At 38.4% G+C, this 6,335-nt stretch overlaps 1 protein-coding gene across 1 annotated transcript in view; it reads right to left on the reverse strand.

Moving 5' to 3' along the window:
* ZBBX (zinc finger B-box domain containing) overlaps positions 1-5,579 on the reverse strand; it is a 135,387-nt gene extending 129,808 nt beyond the window's left edge. The window contains exon 1 of the mRNA XM_054482754.1: positions 5,513-5,579. The gene's annotated coding sequence lies outside the window, so the exon portion shown is untranslated. The remainder of the gene's footprint in view (positions 1-5,512) is intronic.
* Positions 5,580-6,335: the final 756 nt, after the last annotated feature.

The raw sequence follows: 6,335 nt of genomic DNA on the forward strand, positions 1-6,335 counted from the left end.
AAACAAAGTAAAAATTATAAGGTCTATAAAATTTATACATGTGATAATATAGGAAGTGAAAGAGAGAATTCAGCTGGCTAGCATTTAAGTAAAGCTTTGAAGGAGAAAGAAGGCTTACAGATAAAGTATGGATTAGATGAACAATCCATACTGTTGGAAAGAATAGCTCTTGAATAAGGGATTAATGAATAGTTACACTTGCTTGGTGTGCAGGTTACATGGAAGAAAAAAAATAAACATGAGTTTAGATATAGTGGCTGAGGCCCAATAATGAGTGGCTTTAAATGTCAAGTTTATAGCATTTGGAATTTATTCTGTAGCTAATAAGAGTCTAATGGGGATTTAGCAGGGAAAACATAAGTCTAGAAGCTTTGCTCTAAGACTTAAGGAAGGACAGCACCAAAATTGGAGTTACCTAATAAAAGGCTATTGTGACATCAAAGTCTACACAACCAAATGAGTGGTTCTTCATCGTTGTTCCTTCGGGAGACTATCTTATATTTCAACGATGCAACCACTGATTGAAAACATTTTTGGGGACGCCTCTTTTGAAACTGTCTAGAGAATCCATTTTACGGCTGGACGTGATGGCTGACGCCTGTAATCCCAGGCCAAGGTGGGCAGATGACTTGAGGTCAGGAGTTCGAGACCAGCCTGACCAACATGGTGAAACCCCGTCTCTACTAAAAATACAAAAATTTGCCAGGCATGGTGGCGTACACTTGTAATCCCAGCTACTCGGGAGGCTGAGGCATAAGAATCGCTTGAACCCGGGAGGTCGAGATTGCAGTGAGCCAAGATCGCACCACTGCACTCCAGTCTGGGTGACAGAATGAGACCCTGTCTCAAAAAAAAAAAAAAAAAAAAAAACAGAATCCATTATATACCAACACACACACAAATCCATTTTGTTGTGCCTCATTTGAAATTAAAAATGATTGTGCAATAGGAGCAACTATTTTTTTTCACTCAAACCTACCTCCAAATTACTTGGACTATCTCCAAAAATTAAATCTAACCTGAAAGGGTAGATCTTCACAATTTTGGAGGAAATTCTCTAGGAATTTATTCTCTAAATATAATTGCAAAATGGAATTACACAAAATAATTACTACATTTTAAATAAGATAGTGGTTGCCTCATGGAACTAGTTATGTTTGTACTTTCAATCCACAAACATGTATTTTAACTGTTCCTTTGTGATCCTTATTAGTAGTCCCAGGTATTGAAGTCATGATGGCAAATAAGCCATGGTGTCTTTCCTTGAGGCCCTCACAATCAAGGGGAAATCCACACAAGCAACCACAATATCATGGGGCATTTTGATAGAAGAAGAATCTACAGCAGGCGTCTCACTCAGACTCAATTTTCAACCACCAAGTCCTGTCTCTCAAAGCTAAATTATGTGTCAACAGGAAATAAAGATAACATAGGAATGGCAAACTAAGATTTGGTTTGCTTTTTGGGAGGGAGGTGGTAGCATTTTCAAATGTAATTCTCTTTTTTCTCCCTCATTTTTGTAGGTAGTATATTTGTCCCATTTTCATCAAATAGCAGCTACCAAAGGCACCTTTCAAAAACCTCCAGGAATAATTCTGCTCCATAACATGGAATCTGTGTTGCCTTCTGATCATATTCAGGAAATCCAAATACTGGCCTCTTGTCTATAATTGATAACTTTGTCACAAAAACTTCCATAATGTTATTATTATCATTAAAGAGATAAAATAATTCCCAAAGTTAATCTGTCTGATTATTAAAATAATCTAAATTGCTATAATTTTGCTTACACATTGAGATATACAATATAATTTTATGTGTATGTACATATATAAAGCTAAACTGATATATGATTGATTTTACCAATACAAAAAATGAACGAACATCTGTAAATCTCATTACAATAAGATGACTCAGATTTATAGCTCTGCTGATAATGTTATTTAACCAATAAATGGTCTTATTCAAGGGGGATTTCACTTCACTGAATGCAATTAGTAAGGCTTCTTCTCAATTACATATTTTATCTAGTCACCTACATAAGCTAATTTCCTTGTATGAAGAAAAAGGGGAGATTATAATTCTGAGTCATGTTATTCTGTCTGTTTCCTTTTGTAAAGCCAACAGAGAATTTAGTCACCTTTCTTGGGATAGCAAGGATATAACAATGTCAGCAGCAAGAATAGCAAAGCACAAAATTTTAGACAGCTAATAAAACCAGAGGAATACAGATAAACTCCTGGTTATGCAAAACTTATACTTCCTTGTGTCTTTTGGTCATTCAATTTTTTTTTATAACTAAATACCAAAAATTTAGTAGTGATTTGGAAAAATTTCTAGTTACCTGATTCATTAGACTACATTATTTTTCTGTCTACAACCCCATTTTTCTTCAGACATTATACCCAATTAACCCAAAATTGTCCATGATGGTTTGATGATCCTTCTACACATGTTCCTATTTTGAGAAAGCAACCCACACATCAAAACCTACTGCCACAGAATGGAAACAAGGAACGTACAATGCTCTATACAGGTAGAAACTCAGAGCATTCGGCCAGAGGTGCAAGAGAACACCATTGGCAGAATGTGAGGTTTGGGAAACCACTGTTTACAAGATGGGCCACTTTTTGTAATTGAAAACTTATCTAAGGTTAGTTAATTCTTCTAATGACTCAGATCACGTTAGGCACAAGACTTAAAAACCATACCATAAATAGGGATTTTCCCTTACTGTGGCAATATTTTGAAAGGGTCTAATTAGCAAGCAACTTTGGGTGAATTAACATGTTTAGGCATTTAGTACCATAGCACTTAGAAATCAGAGACCCAAGAAAGAAATGTTAAATGAGAATTTAAAATAGTTGCTTTTAATAATTAAAAGAATTTTACTTTTAACATTTCTTCTATCTGTAATTATCCTTATTTTAAATATATATATATATATTTTAAAATATTTAAAAAATTATAAGGCAAGAACTGATAATACATGATTTCTAGAATAGTATCTTGTGCTGGAGTATCCTACTAAATAAATGTGTGCCACATTCTCATAGCAAAAGCTCTAAAAGTAAAGCAGGTATTGATATGGTTTGGCTGTGCCTCCACTCAAATCTCATGTTGAATTGTAATCCCCATAATTCCCACATGTGGTAGGAGGGCCCTGGTAGGAGATAATTGAATCATGGGGACAGTTTCCCCCATGCTATTTTCGTGATAGTAAGTTCTCACGAGATCTGTTGGTTTTATAAGGGGCTTCCCCCTTCACTTAGCTGTCATCCTTCCCTTTCCTGCCACCATGCGAAGAAGGATGTGTTTGCTTTCCTTTCTGCCATGATTATAAGTTTCCTGAGGCCTCCCCAGCCCTGCAGAACTGTGAGTCAAACCTCTTTCCTTTGTAAATAACCCAGTCTTGGGTATTTCTTCACAGCAGTGTGAGAATGGACTAATATAGGTATTGACTTCAGGTTGCATTCAATCTTTCAGCCAAACAAGATATCTGATAATAAAATACTGCTTCAAGGTGCTAAACGGTACCCAAGTTGCCCGTTTTTTACCCTCTGTAGGCAGGTTCTCTTGAGAACAACTGAGAAACTTTGCCTTTAGATATCAAGGGACAAGATACCATTTTAAAATACTTTTAATTAAAAATAATAAGCAATATTAAAAGGTACTGAATTTAATGTTAGAAAACCTAGGTATCCTAAATTCACTGGATTTAAAGTCAGAACCTTTGCGTGATAGAAATCTCTGAGCTTCAGCTTACCCATGTAGAAAATGGTAAGGATCCTCCCCCCTCTAATTTGCGGGGTATTACACAAAAGGTGTCTGATTTGTGACTTGACTTGTCAAGCTGTGGGCTCCTATAAGACCTATAAGACCTCCAGAGAGCTCATGGTTCAGGGAACGGGGCAGCCTTAGAAACTACCTAGAGAAGAAACAGCCTTAGAAACTACCTAGAGAAGAAAATGGAGTATCAAGGTTCTGCTTTACCCTTAGCATCTCTGCTTTCATCTTTTTTACATAATGAGCTTTAGTGTTTACCTCTTTGCTCACCAAGTTTTATTCTACTCAATGCTCAATTCGAAGGCCGCCTGTATCATGAAGATTCCCTCCATCGAAACCGAGCTTCTCCTCTTATAGAAAGACCATGTTTATTAAACTCATTTGCTATTGTATGTTACCTTGTGTTATTTTTTGCATCTTTGTTTATATAGATTTTGTTTCCCTAAGTAGCCCAAATATTTGAGAGTGGTCCTACCATTGACCTTTGAAACCCCAGCAATCAGTACAGTCCCTATACATAATGTAGTGCCAATAATAGTGTGCTAAGTATGTAATTTTTTTTCTACTGCTTTTAGTTTTTTGCACAACCTACCCTACGGAAAAAATTAAACACGCCCTCTTTCCCACTTCAACTAAACTTTTTGTTTTCTTTTTTCCATGTTTCCAAACGATCTTGATGAGCAATCAACAAATATACATTGAACACTCTCTCCCTGCCGGGTGTCAGGATAAGCACTGAGGAACAAGGTCAACCAGACAGGTATAATACCAGTCTTCACTGAACTTACACTCTGGTGAAGGAAGTAGGTAAAAATGAAAAAGCAAATAAAATAATTGCAACAATTATTAAGTGTCTTGAAAGACATAAAGGAACTACTTTCAGACAATTCATTTGTAGTACAATTGGTAAAATTATGACAGGTCAGGGCAGCCCTCTGTGTAGACTATAAGATAAGCTAAATTGGAGAAAGGCAGAGGGAGTCGTTACATTTGCATAAGCATACAGTTTGTATAATTTTAATCCTGTGTAGTTTCAACTTTACTATTTTTTTTAATGAGCCTTGCTAACTTTAGATTTTAAGTCAAGCTATAAAATATGTATAACTGAACCTTATATACCTGATTCCCTCTACTGCTGATTTTGGGAAGAAAAAATAAACTTCCACATCTTCAGATTTCTCAGGAATCGCGCACCCCGCACCATAGCCTTTACTTGTGAGGAGTAGACTTCAGAAGGAAGTGGGTGCATGTGAGCGCGCAGGCAGACTAAAGGCTACAAAAGGGAGTGAAATATGGTTTCTCAGGGTGCCAAATTTTTCATAAGGTGCAAATGACTTCAAAGGATAAAAGGGGCTAGTATTTGAAAGGGTCGGGCTGCAGAAGGGGTAAAACTGATGAAGTCCCCAATTTCACTGTCTGGGGTTCACTGTTGATTCATTTATCCATTAGCATTTCGGGCTGGGAAGTCTTTGGTGTATACCAAAGGCTTCAACTCCTGAGGCCAGGGCCCTGTCCTGCTGCCTGCAGGCCTGGCATTACGTCAGCATATGGCAGGGGCTCAGCAAACACTTGCTGGGCCGGTGCCTTCAGCTTCACCCGAGCTGAGTCTGCTTTCCAGCCGCGCTGCCCGCTCTGCTCCCCGCACCAACTAGCCCGGGCTTGCTGCCCGCTAGGCTGACTCAGAGACCCTCCTCACCTCTCATCCACCCGCAGCCAGACAACCCACCTGGAGACCCCAGCCTCTCGAGTCACTGCCGGATGGCCGCGGATAGCTGCCGGGAGTTTGAGTCTTGGTCTCCTTGGTTACCGCGTTACCTCGGTACCCACAGCAACCAGAAAGCTGGGTTCTGCCACTGTCAGCCGGCAGAGGGCGAAAAGGAGCCTGCGAAATGAGAGAGAAGGGTGATCACAGGAAGGAAAGGGCGGAAAAACTCAACAGGCTCTGGACGCTTTCCGCCAGAGAGGATCTTGGAGATTAGGTATGTGCTAAACCTGAGCACGTGTCATATTCCAAGCACGAGTGAGAGACTTATATGTCATATTTGATTCTTCCTCATAGCAAGCCAGCTTAAATCTAAAAAAATTAAGGCACAAAAAATTTGACTATCTTAATCCAAAATTACAAAGCTAGCAAATGGCAGACCCACAAATTAATTCAAGGAGTTTAGTCTCAGAACTCCCACATTTATGCTATGTTTAAATGATTTATCAAAGGCTACCATAGGCAAAGTCAATAGAGATTCCACGTCTCTTCATAAGTCCAGAACTCTCTTTTCTTTGTACCGAATACATGACCCGTGGAGTCTAACGTATATAAAACAAAAAGCAAAAGCAAATATATGCACACACACACACACACACACACACACACACATAGTTAACCCACAATTCTCAGCTCAACTCTTCTGTTCCTAACAAAGCTGTACCTGTAGTGAATTTATCTTTGGCTTCCTAAATATGCTGTTTTTTTAATCTTCCTTTTTAAATACTGCAAGTAGGATGTGTGGTTGGTACTGCACTGTATAGGCTTCTATACTTAACCACATTGC

The sequence above is a fragment of the Pongo pygmaeus genome, chromosome 2, assembly GCF_028885625.2.
Source record: "Pongo pygmaeus isolate AG05252 chromosome 2, NHGRI_mPonPyg2-v2.0_pri, whole genome shotgun sequence".
NCBI classification, from domain to species: domain Eukaryota; kingdom Metazoa; phylum Chordata; class Mammalia; order Primates; family Hominidae; genus Pongo; species Pongo pygmaeus.